At 34.6% G+C, this 22,593-nt stretch overlaps 6 non-coding genes across 6 annotated transcripts; 3 read left to right on the plus strand and 3 right to left on the minus strand.

Moving 5' to 3' along the window:
• Nucleotides 1–142: 142 nt before the first annotated feature.
• LOC145583681 (U5 spliceosomal RNA) lies at nucleotides 143–255 on the plus strand. The gene has a single exon (XR_014100280.1). It is a non-coding gene; the product is annotated as a U5 spliceosomal RNA (small nuclear RNA).
• A 13,765-nt stretch (nucleotides 256–14,020) lies between these two features.
• Nucleotides 14,021–14,181, minus strand: LOC145583488 (U1 spliceosomal RNA). The gene has a single exon (XR_014100132.1). It is a non-coding gene; the product is annotated as a U1 spliceosomal RNA (small nuclear RNA).
• Nucleotides 14,182–14,707: 526 nt separating this feature from the next.
• LOC145583584 (U2 spliceosomal RNA) lies at nucleotides 14,708–14,902 on the minus strand. Its single transcript, XR_014100218.1, has one exon. It is a non-coding gene; the product is annotated as a U2 spliceosomal RNA (small nuclear RNA).
• A 5,816-nt stretch (nucleotides 14,903–20,718) lies between these two features.
• LOC145583641 (U4 spliceosomal RNA) lies at nucleotides 20,719–20,874 on the plus strand. The gene has a single exon (XR_014100254.1). It is a non-coding gene; the product is annotated as a U4 spliceosomal RNA (small nuclear RNA).
• Nucleotides 20,875–21,387: 513 nt separating this feature from the next.
• LOC145583676 (U5 spliceosomal RNA) lies at nucleotides 21,388–21,504 on the plus strand. The gene has a single exon (XR_014100277.1). It is a non-coding gene; the product is annotated as a U5 spliceosomal RNA (small nuclear RNA).
• Nucleotides 21,505–21,864: 360 nt separating this feature from the next.
• LOC145583703 (U1 spliceosomal RNA) lies at nucleotides 21,865–22,025 on the minus strand. Its single transcript, XR_014100302.1, has one exon. It is a non-coding gene; the product is annotated as a U1 spliceosomal RNA (small nuclear RNA).
• Nucleotides 22,026–22,593: the final 568 nt, after the last annotated feature.

Below are 22,593 nucleotides of genomic sequence, written 5' to 3' on the forward strand. Positions count from 1 at the left end.
ACTTGACCATCATTTTTTTGCTACTTACAATTTTATACTCTAACTCGTAAGTATTTCAAGATTAGTCCCACGTAAAAGAAAGAACCAAGCTAAGAAACTGGTATACATAAGTTTGCCTCATTTCTGTAGTAGTCACGCAGCCATGTAGTGAGCACAGAGCGAACTATTCTTTCGCCTCTTACTAAAGAATACCGTGTGTTTGCAGAGCTCCCAACAAATCTAGTTTAAAGATCTGGCAACAGTGTAATGTATGTGAGTGAAATTTGTAAGCTTACTCACCACACACCTTAATCTCAAAAAAAAATTCCAATCAATCCAATGCAATAGATTTGCGATATTACATCAAAGATTGGTCTCTCATTCCAGATGTCCACCTTGCGGGGTATGTAAAGTATATCACTATTAATGACTGTTTATAGTGTGTAATTTCTTGATTTATTCATTTAGATTGATAGTCAAAGTATATCCCTTACTCTTAGCTATTAATTTATTCATTTAGATTGATAGTCAAAGTATATCCCTCACTCATAGAATCACGTTAATATAATTAAGCTTTCTCATAATTCTCATAAACGGAGTGAAATGTTTGTGTCATATTTTACTGGTCAGATTGCCTCAAATGAAATAGATGATAACTATACTTGTTCTTGACCGCAATTTAGAGATCTTTGGTACAGGGTAACTAGGTAAAATCATAACCTCTCCATTCAAATCTGGTATGATTCATGGAAATGCCGAATTAGGTATCAAGCATAACTAAAAGTAATGAAGTTGTTCAAATAATTCTCACATAGATGTTTTTAGGAAATTTTGACTTTTGCTACCTCTAAAACACATGCATTTCACTTTTGCTACTTGGGAAAATTTTTATTTTATTTTACTACCATACAAATGCCACTTTGTTAAAAATTGCTACCAGTACTTAACTTCTGTTACTGTTGACGTTAGGGGGCCCCACTGCAACGGCTCTTTCCCATTCCCCTTCTATTTAAATGAATTGTTTGGACCTAATTACTCCAAACCTTCAATTTTTTGCACAAAGATTTTTCAATCGATTAAAAATCGAAATCTGAAGCAAATTTTTCACACAAACAGTAAATTGGGAAGGGTTGTTGGTCATTAGGGGTAGATTTCGTCTGAAATTGAAGGTGAGCAGCTTTAATGTTGCCAATTAATTTGTTTATGCGAAACCTAGGGGAAGTTCGAATTGCACATTATATTAAAATTTGTGCTTATTAATTGTATTTGTTAGTGTTTGGGAATAATATATACTGAATCTAAATTTGATTTGGAATTGGTTTGATTGGTTGTTAATTACAGTCAAACGAATTAGGGTTTATGGTTGTTGAAATTAGGGGTTTTTAATTGGGATATGTATGGTTAAAATTGATGCTTAATTCTGGATAATAACTTATGTATGAATGTAGTTATTGATAAATTTGGTGTAATTGCAGGGTATAATGTCAATGATTAGGTTTTCTCCCTCAAAACAGAGGAGGTATGACTATGGGATTCCTATGGGCAAGCTGACATCATGGACAAGAAAGAACCCTGGCAGGAAGTTCAAAGCTTGCAAATTTTATGATCCTAAGACACAAACTAGGGGATGCAAGTATTTTGAGTGGGTGGATGAAGAAGAAGGCACTGAGTGGCAACGCGATGTAATCAATCAACTTCTTTTGAACAAAAAATTGATGAAGGGAGAGATCAACACACCACAATCAGAACTTGAAGATTTAATTTAAAATGCCAAAGAAGGTGTTTGCTAACTGAGAATGACAACCTCCTAGTCAAGTGCAAAGCTCTAAGTTGTGACAGAAGGAAGTACAACAAGGAAGGGCAACATATCTGTCTTAGTGGATGCACAGTTGTAGTAGCAAGTGTCATGTGTTGTGTTTTACTGATTGTTGTTGTTTTAGTTGTATGCAAATGAGATTAGGGTAGTCAAGTGTTTTAGTGATTAGGAATTGGTATGTACAACTTATGAACATAATATTATGAATTTTAATGAATGAAAGTTGCAATGTTGTTCCTTAGCAATAAAATAGTGCTCATTTATCATAGCAATTTCAACAGCAAAGAGTATGCAAAAGATCATAGTTTATCATAGCATAATAAGCACAACAGTGCATGCAAAAGACCAAGTTTAAGTACTGGTTATAAACATGGCACATATGTCACATCAAAGTTTACCTAACTACTTGTTCCTTAGTTACAAATTACATTATACATCAAAGAGATAGAAGTCTTGGTACTTAAAAAAAAACTGCATCCTAAGTCTTCTTTTTCTTCCCCTTTCCTTGCTTATTTGTTGAATGCTGTGGTGCTGCTGCTGTTGTTGATGCCTGGAATGTTTAGGTGCAGGCTGCAGGGTCTTGAGAGGGTGTCTGCAGGGTCTTGGGTGCAAGATGCTTGGGATTCTTGGTTGCAATGCTGTTTGGACCAGGAGTTCCATCAGCCTGTATTACACCCAAAAAAAACAAAAATTAGAAAGAAAACTCAATGCAATCTAACACTTTATGCAATTTAACTGTCTATGCTTCATGTACACACCTTACTAGCAGCCCTTTGCTCCTTTCTCCTTCTTTGTTCCTTGTTCCAATCATCTTGCAAAATAGGCTTGCCTAGTGGTGCTTTAAGTGTTTGCACTGGTGCATTGCCACAAGTCTTGGCATAATGACCAGGCTGTCCACAATTCTGGCACCTCTTCTGGTTTTTCTAGGTCTTAGCAGGTCTCAGGTGCTCCCTCACCTCTTTCCAGCTTTCTTTTTTTGGACTTTGGCCTACCAGACATGACTCTTATTGCTGGAGGCAGTGACTCTCTGAATTGATGCTTCTCCCAATGTTTAGGCCCTGGCATAGGCTTCACAGGTTCCTAATATGCATACACATAAGTCTGCCTAGTGTCAATACAACAAAATAAAGCATAGGTAACAGTGAAAAACTATTGCCTAATATAAAAAAAGTGTTGCCTTATAGCTAAGGCAACACATATGAGGTGTAGTTTATGCCCCCGTTAACACATTTTTATTCAAAGGCAACAATTTTAAAATCCAAGGTAAAATGATACCTAAGGCAACACTTTTACAAAGGTAACAAGTGATAATTGTTGCCTCCTTAAACAATAATTCAAAATCGTCACATTATGTTATAATATGCAACAACCTTTTCACTTGTTATATTTGCTAATAATAATATTAGAGTGTTGCCAAATTTCATAAAGGCAACAGCTTAACATTGTTACTTATAAATTGAATAAGCTAACTATGAATCGACTACTTTTTATTATTTACTGTAAGTAATAATAAATATATTGCTTACAAATAAAATATTGAAATTGAAATACATACACACTAATACAAATAAAATATTGAAATTGAATTTAAATTTATTAAATGATTAATGTTTACATCACAACCATAACAAAATTAGTAGCATCTGTTTTTTTTTTTAAAAAAAAAATAAAAATTCACATTGCAACAACGACAAGGTAATGAGCAGTGAGCATAGAAGGAACTGAAACAACGAGCAGTAGCACCAGTAACGAGCAGCAATTATACGATTGTGTATTTGTGCAACCAAATATTTGTCACAATGAGCCCAAATAAGATATTCTTGAGGATCTCAGTTTATGCTCCCCAAAAGCAATTCAAAAAACGGTAATCTATTGACAATGACAAACAGGTTAACGCAACTCATGGAGTCATGGGACATCAACAGTGCTTCTTGCTCATAATACAACGCTTAGGTAGCAGCAAGAGCTTTAGGTTTTCAGGTAGTTTGATCTATTTTGCTAATTGCACCAACTGTTCTTATTCCTACAACTTAAAAAAAAAAATAAGAACCATATAACAAAGCAAATACCAACACAAAAGGTAAGTGTCTAATGCAACATGTCTTAATTTTCTCATCATTATGTAAAAATACTTTTTTTCCCATAAGCAAACTTTAACCAAGAGGAGCTAAATTAGACAGCCGAACATTATTAAGAGAAGTATACCCTCAGACGGACGAACATTATTTAATTAATTAGCAACAAAAAAAAATTTCTCGATCAACAACTTATAATTAAACCACAACATAAAAAATGAACCAAATTATCACCAGCAAATCAACTCCCATGTACACGCTGCTTTCCCTCGATCATATAATCAAAGAAAAGGAGACAAGGTGATCAAGGGACTTCACTTTCCCTCTAGTTAGAATTATAACATCAACTTTCAAAACTTGAGTTGCACCTCCAATTATAATCATACCTGAAAAAATTAAAAGAAGGGAAATTCTCAATGGCGACCCTCAATTTATGTAACACTGAAATGGTGACCCTTTTTTTTTTAAAATTCACAAAATGACCTCAATTATAAAATTAATCCTACTTATAACATTAATGATGGTTTTAGGGTTAATATGATTAACTATGGTTAAGTATCAAAAGAAAAAGGGTCAGACCCCCCCTCTTATAAAACATCGAGTCCTCTGTTCTTCCCTTTTCTCCCAAATTCTCCCCTGTTCATCACGATTTCACCATGGGAGCACCTCAAGCAATCAAGCTGCGCTTCTGTAGATGCTCTCCTCGCAGGTTTCTTGATGTCAGGTTCTCATATTCAAGGTCCAATCCAGATAGGGCGTATTACAAGTGCAGCATTTGTCATTATTTTTGTTGGGTTCCAGACGAAAACATCTTGATGAATGTCGAAGGGGTTGCAAATGGCGTCTGTGATGATTTTTGCAAGAAGATTCTTAAAATTGCGTTTGGTTTGGCGTTGTTTTGGCTGCTAATTGCCCTGGTTTACTGAATTTAGTTAAAGTAATTAGGAGGTGGAATTAATGTAATTTGGGAGGTCTGAAATTATGTAATCGTTAGGTTGATTGAGATGGTGTTCAGCTTGGGGTTTACCACTTTCTGTAGCCTTTTCCCAATACTCAATTACTAAGTCAACTAAGTTCACTTTGTCAATGTCCTCAACAACCAAATCAACATCAACCCCATTATATTGAAACCTTAAAACCACAGCATCACTCATTCTGTGTAAATCCCCCCAAAAAAAACAACAAAATCAATTTCAGGATCATTTCACATTATCAGCAACATCAACAAACACAATCATAAATAAAGCAACCAAAATCGCAATACCCCGAGCAAAAAAATCGCAAAAATCAGCGCATGCATAACAGGGTACGTAATACGCATACATAAAAAAAGGGGAATCAAGATTAAAGCTCAAAAACCATACCTGATTGTATTAAAGAATCACAATTGCAGAAAAATTGAATCTTTCGCCGATTTCGCAATCAATTCACCACCAACAGCACCGATTTCGCAATCAATTTCACCACCAACAACAACGCACAAAATTTTCTCTACCCTTTCTGAGTCCTCACACTCAATTACTCTCAATTTAGTGCCCTCCAACCGTCGAATATTGGGGAAAAATTTAACACTTCTGCGCTTTTGTGTGTCTCGATGTTTGAGGATGGGACTGGTAATGGTGATCAGAGGGAAGAAGATGAAAGGAAATAAAGAGGGAAGGGAAGGGAAGGAATTCAATGCTGGTGGTTGAATTAAAAAGGGGTATTATTGTCTTTTTCTTTTGATACTTAACCATAGTTAATCATATTAACCCTAAAACCATCATTAATGTTATAAGTAGGATTAATTTTATAATTGAGGTCATTTTGTGAATTTTTTTAAAAAAAGGGTCACCATTTCAGTGTTACATAAATTGAGGGTCGCCATTGAGAATTTCCCTTAAAAGAAAATAAGGAAAGGCACAAGGGATATCAACATCAGCTTGTCTAGAGTTCTAGACAGCGAAAACAGTATCAACAACCGTGTTTAGAACTAGGAGTTGATCTGCCACCTTCATCTCAAGAATAAAGTGGAGATTTGTCGTAGATTTACAACTTTTAACTAAACTTCAAGTTATGAAACTGACTACAACACTAACATGACTAAAACAACCCATATAACCTAGACAAAGACGCAGGAAGAACTATTTTAATATTAACACCAAGTGAATGAACTAATTAGTACCATTTAAATTAGGACATACATGGACGTTGTTACTTCACCCTAGGATGACTCAAGTATAATATCAATTGTGGCCTACTATTAGCTTATCTTTGAATCCAACATGTTAAATATCCTATATACACCACAAGGGAGATATACAAAACAACAAGAAACTCCAACAAAACATAGTTCTAATCAAAAGGGTACACATGATTCGACAAGTTTAGCAAAATGGCAAACCAAAGATCAGCAAACCTTCCGCAACCAAACTCACCCAAAACATACCTGTACATCGAATGACATCGAATGACAGGATGAAAAATATTTGTGCATCAAAAGTGTCACCATAGCTATACATCAAAATATAGATATGTCAATTAAATAGATAATTATACATTAATCCTTCTCACTTTGGAAAATTATCAATGAGTCATTATTCAAACATTCATTATTCATATTTAACTACATATTTATGTAGGAACTAATTTGTAATTAATTTGAGGGAATGTATAATAAAATAACTTAGAAAATCCAAATCATTCGATTTAGCGACCCAAACCAACGTAATGCAAAAACACCACATATGGATCAAGTGAACAAAAACATCCCCGCTGCGATAGAAACAAGACAGCAGAATACAGAAATTTCAAGAAGGCATAACTCCTAGCACACAATTCCAAATTCAGAAATTCTTGAGCCTAGATTGGATAATTTTTCGAGATCTACAGCTTTCATGAAAGGACTAGGGGCTAGAAACAACTACAGGTCTATGATTTTGGGACGAACAGAACTACAATTACGAGAAGCTGCAAAATAACAACAGTAGCAATACAACATGGCAGCATCAACATTATAACAAGCAACAACAATTTCAGCAGCAGGTAAACAGAATATAGCAGCATTTAGGGCCATATATATGATGCACCATTCCTTTTGTTATACAGTTTACTTTCTAAGTTGTTCACTATATATCCGTCTAAAACCAATGACATGAAATTGTGATTAGCATTTCACAAGTCCTTTAGATTCCCTTATTAGGCTCTCTTATTTTCTAATATTGCTGTTCATTTTAATTAAATGTCTTACATTACATTACCTATTGCTCTTAGGATTTAAAGGATTCAATATCTCTACACAAAGAGAGAAGCTTTATAAGGATTACTATAACAATATAGGAATTGATGAATATAAATAGGAAAACTTTTGCATGCTGCAATTGCACAGGTAATTTAAAAAGCTCAAGGCACACTAAGGTAATCAGGGGCCCGAAGCCTAGGTGTACAATGCATGAGTGAGACGCATTTCCCAGTATCAAAGATGATCAGCGTCAAAATTTTTTGCAGAGAAGAGATAAGAGCAGCCAGTTTACTTCATCGAAAGTGCCTTGTCCAATGTGCAAGCCTAGTTAAACACTTGGGCAGTAACGCCTAGAAGACAATGTGGCCTCAAGCACAGTTTATAAACACTATTTTGCACCAAGCTTATAATGTGAGTTTGATATAAAAATAAAAAATATATATATAAAAAGAAACCGACTTTATTAAGGAACTTGTCTTCCTTTGTAAGGTATGTTAAGTGCCCAAAATATCCTGATACTCAACACTTCACTTCAAGTTTTAGACTACCATAGTTTCTCTAGATTTCATTTATTTATTACTTTTCGACTTAGCAGCACCAATGTAAAGAAAAGACAAAGGATGAAAACAAAAGGCAAAGGCGATAAGATTATGTGACTTTCTTTCTAATTTTTTATACTTCAACTCTACTTCCTACTCTCTTTGTGCGGTGTTTGGTATATAAGAATGGGAAATTTATAGATAATGTAGCTCCAATCAGAACCCATTAGTATTTCACATGTAACATAAAGCTTGAATCTTTAACCCCCATATTAACAATTTTCTAGGTTTCTTGCTGGAGCAACATCAAATTCACCCAACCGTAAACCATAAAAAACCAAATATAGAAAAACAGTTCAATTTAATAGGCAATTACAGTACATACATTTGAAACAATGTAAACAATTCAATCACCATCAGCAAACTTTTGCCGCCACAAACTAACAACAATCAGACCATACAATTCAAAATCGATTAACAAAAAATAAATACAACAAAATTCAGTAAATGATCGAGATGGGTTGACAAAATCGATTGAAATTAGCAATCAGAATTGAGACATTGAAAAATAAAGCAATTTAACTGGGTAGATATCAAAATACAAATTAAATTGAGAAAAATTTGCCCGAGGATGTGAAATTTCGCGAATTCAGAAACAAATTCAATGTTTAGGGTTTGTAAATTCAGCAACAGATTCAACAAATACTTTAGCAACAGTTTTAGGGATTGATACATCGGAGGTTTGAGTGATAGGACGCACAATTTGGGGAAATTTGATGAGTGAGAGGTTAGGGTTCGCATTAGTAGAGTAGACAGTAGTGCGCGAATAATTTTGGGAGTTTGAAACAATTTGTTAAATAAAAATTTCTAAGTGGCGCCTTCAATTATTTTTTTCCAACTTTATTTGACCTGGCATTTGTGTTTGGCAATCTTGGCATTGCAATATTGAATAGGCTAATCAATAACTTAATACTAAAAGCAAAATCAAAAATGACACATGTCATTTACTGGTTAAAAATTTTCCCTCCATTTTTCCTTTTTTTTTTTTTTTTTTTTTTTTTCCTTTCTCCAAAAACTTCAAGAAAACTATTTATAACCCATAATATATTGTTTCCTGATTGACAACAATATTCTTTCCATTATCAAAATAATACCACTATCGAAGATTCATATAATATTATCATTTTTTTTTTTCACTTTACTATTTTTGAACTTTATTTCAATTTAAAAGAGAAAATTTATTTTAGAACCTTATATATGCATATACTATATATATTCGTATTAATATATATAATAGCACAAATATTAATCAAAATTTTCATTTTTTTTAATAAAAAATATTTACAGACCTTAAACTTTATTTAAAAAAAAAAAAAATTGTATACCTTTATTTACGTAAAGTATCAATCAATAACTTTATACTAAAAGCAAAATCAGAAATGACACATGTCATTTACTGGTTAAAAATTTTCCCTCCATTTTTCCTTTCTCCAAAAACTTCAAGAAAACTATTTATAACCCATGACATATTCTTTCCTGATTGACAACATTATTCTTTCCATTATTTAAATAATACCACTATCGAAGATTCATATAATATTATCTTTTTTTATTTTTTTTTGTTTCACTTTACTATTTTGTGAACTTTATTTCAATTTAAAAGAGAAAATTCATTTGAGAACCTTATATATGCATATACTATATATATTCGTATTAATATATAATAGCACAAATATTAATCAAAATTTTCATTTTTTTTAATAAAAAAAATTTATAGACCTTAAACTTTATTTAAAAAAAAAAATTGTATACCTTTATTTACGTAAAGTATTATTAAATTAGCATTGCAATTTGTTACAATATGAAGTTAGTAACAACCGTGCGTTGCACGGGACTTAAGCTAGTTGCTAATAAAATCCGAATTGTATTTTTTTTTCCATGGTTTATTTAAAAATTGATAAAATTCTTTGTCAATTATGTTGAATTTTTTAATTTTGTTATCTTTTCAAGCAAGAATATTTATGAATGTTGCCATTGATTATAGAAAGGCAACACTTTAAACAATTGTTGTCTTATATAGTCTACAACAACACTTTATTAAATGTTGCATTGCAATCTAGTATTAATTTTTTATTTTAAAGTAACATATATGAATTATTGTTGCCTTACATTATCGAGGGTAACAATTTTAATAGTGTTGTAAATTTAAGTGTTGTCTATTCTCAATTTTTTTGTAGTGTGTAATACAAATCTACATAGTCTTCAGGGTTCACTCTCTTGTACAATATGCATGCAAAGCCATATACACATGGAAGCCCAGTCAATTGCCAATGGTAACATGTGCAAGTCCTCTTACCTAAGTCAACTAGCACTGTATCACCATTCAACTCAACCTCATATGAGTCTCCTCTTGAGACTTGCACTATACAGTGCCTTGTAGCCCTCTCAATCCTCTCAAAAATCTTTGTCACATAGGGCATTAGTTTCCCATCCATTTTCTGTACAGCCTCCCATTTATCATTGTGTCTCTTCATCATATACCTTCTCAACCACACCATCTGAGTGAGTATTGGCTTGTCCCTTGCATCTTTTATGACAGCATTGAATGTCTCACATACATGTTTAGCAGCATAGTTGATTTGCAGTCAATGAGAAATGCATGTCTAGACCAATGCTTAGCAGGAATGTTATCTAAGTACACATAGGCATTTTAAGACAAGAACCTAGTTGATTCCATTGCTACTTCAAAGTCAATCTACCAAAACAAACACAAAAACAAGTAGGCTTAAATGATTAACCTAACCACCCCATAACAAGAACATTAAAGTATAACCAAAATAGCAACATGAAACTGACTCACAACAATCACTGTACCAAAACAAACCACAATAACAAGCAGGCCAAAATTGATTCAACTAACTACTTTTCAACAAGAACATCAACCTGTAATAAAAAAGTAAACATGAAAGTGACTCACAACTGTTGTAGCCCTTGCAGCACTCCAGAATAGCTCTTTGAAGGTGGATCCTGTGAATTAAAGCCTGAAGTTGGCCTAGATATTCCTAACACAGTACCTCTTCTCAGCCAATGGTACTGCCAATTCAAAGGCTTCCAGGAGATCATGTTGCACAATAAAAATAAGTACACAAATTAGATCAAACATAGTCAAACTGCATTAGTTAAAAACTTAAAACAAAATGAAGTATACATGAGTTAGAAAAGCACCTTTTGTCTGTCAGACATGAATGTCCAACCACCACCTTCACACACATCACCAAGCTCCTTTTTAAGACATTCCAAGAACCAACACCAAGTCTCTTTATTCTCCACTTCTACTGTAGCCCAAGCTAATGGATAGATGTTATTATTTCCATCTTTGCCCACTGCCATAAAAATTTGTCCTGGATAGGCTCCCTTCAGATGACAGCCATCAACACCTATCAGAGGTCTGCAACCTTTAATAAAATCACTTCTTAATGGCTGAAGACAAATCTATATCCTCATAAATAATGGTGGTTCAGGACTGCTGTCATCACCTTTCACCACTATGCACACCCCAAACCCAGGACTGTACTTGATTACAGCTTTGCCATAATCCCATGCTCTGGGATATTACTCTGCAGCTGACCTATAAATCTTCAGCTTAGCCCTAGCTCTAGCAAGCCACCCTTTTGAATAAGTTATGCTAATGCCTAAGTCACTCAAAACCCTAGCCTATAAAGTTTTTTATTTTCCAGCTAGGATTGTGCCTCTATTCCTCGAGATACTTCTCAGCAATATACTCATCATTCACCTTGGAGTTCATCTTACTCCTCATACACCTATGCTTAAGGGTCAAATCTTTGATTTGCCAAGCACTACTGTTGTGCAGTCTTCTAGCAAGCACCTTAAAGTTGCACTTTTTTACCTTGTCACTACACTTGCAGCTCCCTGGCAGACTGCTTCTCTTGGAATTCCACTGACATTAACACCTTTTTTTTTACAGTATGTTATTATCCTATCACCCCCATTGTGCTGATAGTAATACTCATATATGTTCTCTATTACATGTGTCCTCAAGGCTTTCCTTAGAATGGTGCTGTTACTAAATTGCAGCTTGTTCACAAGCACAACTGGTTTCTTGAAATCAGTGTCTTCATGAAACCAGGGACTATGATCTTCATCCTTATCTGATCCATGTAAACTTCTAAGCTCATCTGATTTCAGAGCCCTCATCTTTCAAATCAGGTTCCTTATAACCAACGTCCTTAACCAATTGCTTTAATTTCTCCTCGCTCTGCGCAACTAACTCCTTTGAAGCTTCATCCCCATGTTTCACAATCTCCAAACTCCTATCTACTTCACCTAAAAGCCTTGTGAAGTTTCCCTATCACCCTCATCACTGTATGCCTCTTCTTCTCCAGGCTCCCAGTCAATCTCTAGATCAGACTCATCTAAGCTGGATGACCCAGACCCTGATTCATCCTTTTCATCCAACTGTAGAGCCCTCTTTGCTTTAAATTTCTTACTTCCCTTCCCAATTTCTTTCCCTTTACCCCTAACAAGCCTCACACTAGCAAGACTGTCTTCTTTAATCACCTTATCCTTCCCCTTATCAAAAGATCTAGAAACCTAGGGCTTCTCTCACCTTGTTCTCATTACAGATCTATTTTGTTTCAGGTATTTTAGATAGTCTTGGGCTCCTTCTCACTATAAGTTCTGTATTTGTTTGTGATTTTTTCTGGGTTTGAGGTGGGCTGGTAGTCACATTTGACTTTTGTTGTCTTTGTAGAGGTTTTGTTTGGGTTGGGTTGGATATAGATTCAGTATGGCCAGAAACATGTGGAGTTGAGTGGGAAGTATTTCATTCAAGTTGGATTGCAACTGGTTTGAGGTTGGGTTATTATCTACACAGTGTTGTGGGGGTCCTCACTAGGGGCAGGGTCATCAGAAACTGTGCAAAATACCTCTACATATCAATCCCTATGCTTAGCTTCTATTAACCCTTGTACAGCCTCAACAATTTCTATCTTCCTTTTACCAGTCATCCAAGTCTTACCCTTCTCTTTGTACCACAGTACATATATGTTAGGTACAGCTCGTCCCCTGTCCCTAAACCATTCAGCACATAAATACCTCAAATACCCTACTGTTAACCAATTCAAAGGGACATCCCTTCTCCAATGAATGAACCCATCTTCATACACTTGGTATCAGACTCCCCTACAACTCTTATACACAAAACCCCCAAATATTCTAAGCTTAATATCAATAACATCAACATTACCATCATCATCAACCATGTCTTTAATCTACAATACAGTAGCAATAAACAAATCAAACACTATTTAATTCCTAAAACAGTACCTAAATCAATTCAATTAATTAAAAAATGTCAATTGCAAACACCCATACCCTACCACATGACTGTGATTGTATCAATTTTTAGTTAGTCAAACAACATTGCATAAAATAATCAAAGCTCACTAATCTAGGGTTTACTGCAGATTATCCCAAAAATACCCCAAATTACATATAAAATTGCAAAATTACCACCATTTTTGGACCACTATAAGTAGATAGGGTTTCGTACCTTGTAATCAAGTGTTGTCAATCGAATCTAAATCTTCCAACAATGGAGATGACGATTCCTTCCACCTGGTCGTCCTCCCCTGCTTCGTTGTACCAGTCAAAAGCTTCCACACAAGCTCGTTCAACCTCCAAATTGCATAAAAGATGTGAAAAAGAAAGATGGGGATGCTGACAGATGAAAAAGAAAGATTCGTGGTTTAAAAAAAAAAGCTTCAATGGAGTTAATTTTGAGCGTTGAGGGAATTCAATGGAGTGAGAAAGAAAGTAATTAGGTTGGCAGGGGGTAGATTCGTGGAGAGAGAAGAAGATAAGGGAGAGTAGTTAACTAACTGGGGCCCCCTAACGTCAATAGTAACAGAAAACGTTAACTGGTAGCAATTTTTAACAAAGTGGTATTTGTATGGTGGTAAAATAAAATAAAATTTTTTCCAGGTAGCAAAAGTGAAACTCATGTTTTTCACATGTAGCAACAAAGGATCCTTTGTTGCAAGTAAAGAACCAGAGGTAGTAATTACAATTCTAACTGAAGAACTTTGCGAAGTGGGGGATATACGTAAATAGCAAATTACCCACCTATGTTCTCAAATCTCTTCCATATTACTTCCATATTTTGATAGTTAGGCTCCAGTATCTCTCTCCCTCAATAGTTGCAAAACATTCCTGATAGATGCATTTAAGAAAAGTTTATATCTAACTAATATAATCCACTAAAGAAAAGTTTTTATGGTCAAAGACATTTCTAATAAATTTTTCAGCAAAATCTTATTTTTGTTTGAAAAAAAAGAAAAACTAAGAGCCCTAATTTTAAGAATAGAAATAGATAGAGGCCACGCGAACGCAGGCCTCCACTGTCACAAATTATGACGTAGACTCTCCCACTCGGGGAGATCTTAAGCTGATGCGCTTCCGAAGTGCAATGAAAGCCATCACCCTAGGCCATGAGCCTTCTTGATCGCCCATTGACCCCGTCCAGGTAAGTAAGTTTTCCAATGTCATTCAATTCCTTCTTATACTGGATTCTTCTCATTACTTTTGTACCTTCTCAATGTGGGACGAATCATGAAATTCTTTCTATATATTGATATAATCATTGCGAATCAAAGTAATAATGATTCGTTTATTATGCTTTTCATTTTATAAATAATGGAAATGTTAGTGTGGAGTTTAGACCGCTTGTTTTCATAATAATGGATTTCGGGTTTTCCAGAATAAGGGGGAATGATGAGTATATGTAAGGAGTTAATTAAGTGTACGAGTCAATGACTGATTCACAACTATTGATTCTAATTAGTCGGTTTATCGAATAAAATGATGCTATACTACATGATAAGATTGAATACTATGCGATTATGAGATCCGCAAAATTCAACTCTAAAGCACAATTCTCATTTATAAAGGACGTTCCTGAAAAAAGCTTCTAAGTGAACTCGGCTTGATTGATAAAAAAAAAGGTCGTTAATGCTGAACCATACGCGTCTAAATCAACACGACATTTGGTTTCAATTTGGTGGGCTGCGCCAGGCCTTTGCTATAGTGCAACGCAAAGGCGACGCTTAAGGAACCCAATAGCAAGCTACCGTGATGGATCCTCCCGCTTAAAAAATAAATTTAATATCGTTGTGTCATTGACTCACGTATCAGATATTAAACTGATAAGAACAGATACTACACTTGATCTTAGCCAAAAGGCCGAGAAAGGTATGCTTTGATCCATTGCTCAACCCTAGTTTTATACTTTAACTTGAGTGACATCTCCATCGTTTCTTATTACTGGTCAATGTGGGAGAAATGCTTTGTATTTGTAATTCATGCATAATTGGATATCTAGTGCTCTTAAGTGACAATTAGACTAGCTACTTTAATTTTATTGGATTAAAATAATTTTTATAAAACTGAAATTATATATATATATATATTTTTTATTGAAATTACATCATTACTATCTAGCTCGAAAAAGGCTTTAATTTTAAATTAAGCTTAGGCCCTGTTCTTTAGAGATGTTTTGCCCTGCTCTGCTCTGCTGAAATCTGCTCAGCTCTGCCCTGCTTTGCTCTGCTCTGTTGTGCCCTGCTTTGCTCTGCTATGCAAAAATTTGCTCTACTCTGTTCTGTAGTGTGTGAAAGCCCTGCTCTACTCTGCACTGCTTTGTTGAAATCTGATATGTTTTGTTCTGTCCTGCTCTGCTCTGCCCATTAGCTCAAAAGAAGAGGACCTTAGTTAATTTCACCCTTTCGGTTCATGTCGTCTTGGCTTGTGGACTTTATGGTGATTGGTGAGCCAAAATAAACGTGGTACAAAATTTAGTAGTGATTGTTTGGTCCATACAAAAATTTGGACTTGTGGTGAGCCAAAATTCACGTAGTACACAATTAGTTGTTATAGTTTGGTCCATACAAAAATTTATGTGAACAATATTCAACACGTTGTGTAGACATGATCCACAAAAAAAACTTCTCAATTTCTTTGATTATTTTAGCTAATAATCTCACCTACCTTTATAGTACATTCTCTTCTACCGGTCTTGTGTAGCCAGTAACCTATACACTTGGCACCTTTTTTTTTTTACTAGGGCAGCCGACGCGCGCGATGCACGCGGAGTGGCTTGTCCTTTTTTGATGTTTATATTGGGTTGTGTTTAAACTCTTCACGACATTGAGTTTTTAGAGAAAATAGTTTGATAAATTAATGGAATGTGTATATTGAGTTGTGTTTAAACTTTTCGTTTTTCCTTTTCCACTTGTTTACAACTTTTCCTTAGGAAACATCTATGCAATTATTTAACAGTGCAATATAGCAATAACATCTACAAACTTAATAGTAATAGATTAAATATAATTAAAAAAAATCATAGAGCACATATTATATACTAATATAAGTAATTTAACATTGATTATGCATAAAATAAGGGAAAAGTTTTCCAGAACATTTACTATTTGTAAGTGTATACTCTCACCCAATCTAGTAATTACTCTTATAAATTATCTGGGATTAACTATATGAAACTAAAAAAAAGAAACAGTTACACCCAACTCGCATAAACATTAAAATTTAGGCAATCAGAGAAAATGTTAGAGGACCAACTCAACCAAAAGCTTAAGCTGATGGTTGAGGCCCAGGAATATGTTTTATACTCTATCACTCCCCCTCACATGAAAGGGCATTTGGGCTTGAAATGTGGATGCAACACAGGCCTATCCATACCTGGCGCAAATTAATTCCACTTTGAAGGAGGGGTGGATGAGATTCGAATCCGTGACCTCTATGTCACGTTGGCTCTGATACCATGTGAGGGGAAGTGGTAGAGTATAAAACATATTCCTGGGCCTCAACCATCAGCTTAAGCTTTTGGTTGAGGCCAAGGAATATGTTTTATACTCTATAAGAAAATACAATATCAGCTTGCATTTGCAACTTTCTTCCAAAAACATGGATTTGGTTATGCAGTAAATTAAAAAAGCTTTATGCAGTCCCAATTGTAGCCTTTAAACCCTTGATAATTCCCTTGACTTCCTTCTTGCTTGTTTTCCCTTTTCACCGTAGTCAGTTTGGTTTACTTTCTTCTTAGTACATCTACTTCGGCAAAATCATCAGATTCATTTCATTGGTCTCAATGTCATTTATACAAAATTATGTGTAAGTCATTAATTTTGACTTTTATAAAGAAGAAACAACTTTTTGCTTGTCCAGTTGATAAAGTTGTCATGCAATTAAACTATAACCTCCATTAAATATCAACTTTTTAAAGTTTAAATTATTATTTCATTTTCCATTTAATTTAATTAATTAAGTAGAAAGATCTTTCAAACTCATCCATCTAATAGAGTCATCTTATTAATTTCAATCATGAGAGGTGAACTTTAAATTTACCTATAATATAAATAAATAATATAAAAGTGCATAAATGTAAGGAGAGAGAAAACTCAACACTTATTACATTTTGAAGGGCATATAGGTCCATGCACTATTCATAAGCGCAATCTTCCACTTTTTATAAGGTATTTTTATAAGGTAGGGATATATTATTTAAGTGACACATGTCAATACGTGATTAGTAAAAAAAAATTAAAAAAAAACCCCAGCCCAACCCCACCGCCACCTCCCCTCTAGTAGCCCTGTCTCCCTATCTCCCACTACCGGATTGGAACCCCCCTCCCCACCCACCCACCCACCCAACGAAAATCGCCCCCACATGCCACAACCACCTCCATCGTCGGACCCCCTGTCGTGACCATCCACCTCCCTCTAAATCCTAACACTCGAAAAACCCACCCCCTCCCTTCCCCACCACGAAACAACCCCCTTTCTCTTCCCCAAACCCCGAAACAGTAAAGGGGGTTGTTTCGATTTTTTTAATGACTAAAAAATCAATATTATTAGTGATGAGTGAAAGGAAATATATTACTCTTATCTTTCAATTTACACTAAAAATTATATAATTTTTTTTTTAAACATATTAGATTTAAAGTTACTCAAACAAGGCTAAAAGTTTATCAAAGTTAGCTATAAGTTACGAGTATATGGTAATAGTTTAATTTGATCAAGTGATCAACACGAATATTATTATTGTTATACCAAGTTTGAGGCTCTAATTTCAAGTATGAGGCCTATTAATTAAAGGGTTGTATATATATGACTATTCAAAAAATAAATTAAAGGGTTATGATGAATAGAAATGACAAATGAGCGAGGTTATTTAGTTGAAATGAATATATCTATCTATACTATCTACTCCCTCTGTCCCTTTATTCGAACACCCAACTTCTTATAACAAGGATGATTATTTAACCGTCTAAGTCAATTACCAACCACGTTATTAATATGTACAAAAAATTATATAAATTAAAGCACAAGGTCCAATTAATAAAAAAATAATAAAAAAAAAAACTCAATAAGTATTCAATATAACTATTACCTCATATGTCATGGGGACGAAAGACCCGACAAATTCATCTATATAAGTATAATACATGTAAACTATAATACAATAATATATTACGTATGAAACGGGGCATCGCCCGGGCTAAACACTAGTTATAAATTAAAGAGAAAATTGTGAAAAAGGATCTTTTAAGTGGTCGACTTTTTGAAAAATGACCTTTTAAGTGAAAACTTGTGAAAAAGGACTTTTTAAATTGCATTTTGTTTGTATGGGATACTTGGGTGAACTTGCATAGTGGTCAACGCCGGAGCTCTGGCGTTGACTATCACGTGTTAGTCACATGACTTATTTGAAAAAAAAAAAAAAAAATTCCCAAATTTCCTCGGAAAATAAGGGAAATTTGGGGATTTTTTTTTTAAAGAAAAAGACAAGTCACGTGACTAACACGTGATAGTCAACGTCGGAGCTCCGGCGTTGACCACCACACAAGCTCACCCAAATACTCCATACAAACAAAATGCAACTTAAAAGGTCCTTTTTTACAAGTTTTTACTTAAAAAGTCATTTTTCAAAAACTCGACCGCTTAACATGTCCTTTTCACAATTTTCTCTAAATTAAATATCGCAAATTCGCAAGAGTTACAAAAAAACGTGACAATAAATTTGAAACACACAAGAAGTCCTACCAAAGATTTCTTTTATCCCCTTCAATTATTGTTATGTCAAACATGCACACCATCACTTCTATATAAAGGATCATCAAATCAAATATTAAACAGTAAACACACATATTTAAACACCGCACATAATACAAAAATTAGTGAAAAATATAATGGAGATGAAGAAAGCAGTAAGTTTGGTAATTCTGGTGGTAGCCATTTTGGTGGTTGCCACAGAAGCTGCCGCCTCCGAGGAACCCATCATCTTGAGTGTCCGCAATGAACAGCTCCCGGATTCCGTCCTCTCGGCTATCATACGCCGAGAGGTAGAGAATAAATATAAAAACAATGATAATGGCCTTACTTTTTGCCACACAGTTGGGGAACGTTGCACACCATATACTGATGGGTGTTGCTCTGGATATCACTGTATTGGTATTTGCATATAGAGTCTCTTTAGATAGAGTCTCTAGCAATTAAATAAAGGAAGGTACAACATATTATATGGCATCTTCCCCAACCACGTATGGTGTTATGTATATGCATGGCGGACACTGCTGCATCTATCTATAAGGTGCTAGCAAACTCTACCTAAGCTAAGTTGTACTTTTGTTGTTGCCTTCAATCTGTGTATGTATGTTGTCGTTCTATAATTATATTATCACTACTTATTATCATATGTCGGATCAGATTTATTTTCAGTATTGCATGCATGCCATCACTATCTTCAAACCGTGAATATTGCGCGTTTTGAATATGCGCGTTTACTAATATAATACTTTGACCATAGATATATATAGTTAGTTTCACATTAGTTTAAAAATATACCATTTAAAGATAAAAGTGATCATGATCGAGTTGTTGTGAACTATTGTATGTAAAGATGGGCACGGGCCGTGCCGGCACGATTCCGGCACGGCGGCCCACCGGTGGGCCGCCGTGCCGTGAACAAAAATTTGGGAATCGGCATGGGCACGGCACGAGGCACGGCGGGTGGCACGGTGGCCGGCCCGTGAGTCGACACGTCGGCACGACACATGGCATGAGGGCACGGCCGGGCACGGCACTCATATTTTTTTTTTATTATTATATGTATTATTGTTTTTTTGCTAAATTAATAGAATTATTTATATAAACTTAAACATAATTAGATAAATAATTTATATAACCTTAATTAAAATAAAGTTGTTCAAAACAAAATACATTAACATTAACATTAACATAAATTAATAACATTATTTATATAAAATTTAGTTGTACTAATATATATATATATATATATATATATATATCGTTTTTTATTTACATTATATATATATATATAAGTGGCACGGTCTGGCCTGTGGCCTGGCACGGCACGGCCGCCAGGCACGTGGGCTGTGCCGTGCCGTGGGCTGGGGTGTGCCAAATTTAGGCACAGCACGGCCCGCGGCGGCACGGCATGGTCCGTTGCCCATCTTTAATTGTATGTGACATTTTGATGAAAATTAACTTACTAATCACGTAAAAAGTGTAAAGATGGATTGGATTATTGACATTGATGACATACATAGGTTAGGGTTAGGGGATATTAGTCTTGTGCTATTTTTAAGGCCATGCTTAATGGATGTGTTTAGATATTAATATTACTTGAACCTTATTTTTGAACTTAATTAGATGTAAATTAAGATAATTTGGGAAAATGGGAAGAATGGTTAAAAAAAATTCCCTCACCTAAATTGCCCTTAGTGAGGATTGAATCGTTGGAATGAGTTTCCTTTCAACTAGGCCAAGCTTAGCTTGGTGTGCATAAATAGAATAGTTGGTTTTAAAACTTTGATTCGCAACACTACAAACTCTCAATCTTCAAAATTTGTACACTTTTTTTTATAAATAATTTGGTACTAATGAGGTTCTTATTCTTGTCCCATATCATATAGTTTATGACATACACAACCAATGACACTAGTATATAAGAGAAAACTCTGGAATATAATACTCATCTTTGCGCTTGGGGCAATGACGCAGCTAGTGAGGTAATAACCGAGGCGCGTCAATTGCTGGTTGAAAACTATTTCCAGACCCCCTCTTCAGCCTCGGCTTTGACCGTGGCCGTTGAGAATTTCTGGAAGGGCTCCCTTTTACTAGGGAAAAGCCCTACAATTCATAGTAACAAATATTTTTGGAGAATAGTTTTAGAAGTTAATCAAGCCGTTAACAATTTTTATCTAAATATAAGCTCAAATGAATTTGCCAATGAGCCTTTAACTACATAGTAGATTGTTAATGATAGTCATTATAACGAGAACTATGTGAATATAGAAGAATTTTCGAATTTCGTACTTCACAATTGTCTACTGCTTATTATAGACAATTTTCGGTAATTGACTGAAAAGCAATAGAAAAAGGTAGTCAAATGTGTGTCCCTCTGCTATGGGGTTTTGTATGGTTGTTGATTAAGAGCTGAAAAACTACTACTACTCTTGTAGCTACAAAATAAATTAATAAATAAATAGAAAAAAAAAATTGATTAAAATAAAACTAAGTAGATTCCTTAAGAAAGAAAGAAAAAAAAAATACTAAGCAGATTAGTCCCACATGGACTAGATTGATGATTGAAGCTACAAAACTGGTATAAATAATTTCGCCTCATGAATGTAATCTTCACGCAGCTACGCAGTGAGCACAGAGCGAACTATTCTTTCGCCTTTTACTAAAGAATACCGTGTGCTCGCTGCATTTTGTGGCATACGTTTATTTTTGGAGGGAGTTCATCTATAGAGCTCCCAGCAAATCTAGTTTTGAAAATGCGGCAACAACGTAATCTCTGAGTGAAATTCATGTGTTAATTTCCTCGTGCTCAAGTGAATAATGATCAATACTTGTCCTTGGTTGTGATTTAGAGATTTTGGTAGTAAATCTGGTATGACTCGTATAAATGCCGAATTAGGTAGCTTTTCAAATCTATTAGAAGATTGATACATATTTGACATTGTCTAAAACTTTAAAAATAAAAATAATAAAAAAAAATAATAATAAAAAATAAAAAGTTTTTATGGTCAAAGACATCTAATAAAATTTTAAGCAAAATCTTATTTTTGTTCGACAATAAGAAAAACGTAGCTACAATTTTAAGAATAGAAATAGATAGAGGCCGCGCGAACGCAGGCCTCCACTGTCACAAATTATGACGTAGACTCTCCCACTCGGGGAGATCTTAAGCTGATGCGCTTCCGAAGTGCAATGAAAGCCATCACCCTAGGCCATGAGCCTTCTTGATCGCCCATTGACCCCGTCCAGGTAAGTAAGTTTTCCAATGTCATTCAATTCCTTCTTATACTGGATTCTTCTCATTACTTTTGTACCTTCTCAATGTGGGATGAATCATGAAATTCTTTCTACATTAATATACATATACTACGTATCAAAGTAATGATTCAATTCGTTCTTTACGATCATATCATAAGTGTACGAGGCAACGATGCTAAAAGACGTATCGAGAAAAAGATTTACCCATTTAAGCTTATAGCAAAGATTCTTTTGTAAAGGTTGATCGAGACAAGGTTCAAAGTGATCACCAAATTTTTATCAATTGTCGAACAAGTTCAAAAAGTTTAAAAAAAAAACTGCCTTTTCCCCCTAATTCTGCATAGGAGTATGTTTATAGAATTTTTTCTGGCAGTTTTCAAGAACATAATGGTGTAATTGAATCTTGTTTAATAAACATCATTGACTAATTCACAACAATTGATTTAAATTAGACGCTTTATCAAATAGAATGATGCTAGACTATATTAAGAGTGAATATGATGCTAGACTATATGATAAGAGTGAATATGATGATAAACTATATGATATTATGTACATGATATCTAC

The sequence above is a fragment of the Chenopodium album genome, chromosome 15 (genome assembly GCF_948465745.1).
Source record: "Chenopodium album chromosome 15, dcCheAlbu1.1, whole genome shotgun sequence".
Lineage (NCBI taxonomy): Eukaryota > Viridiplantae > Streptophyta > Magnoliopsida > Caryophyllales > Amaranthaceae > Chenopodium > Chenopodium album.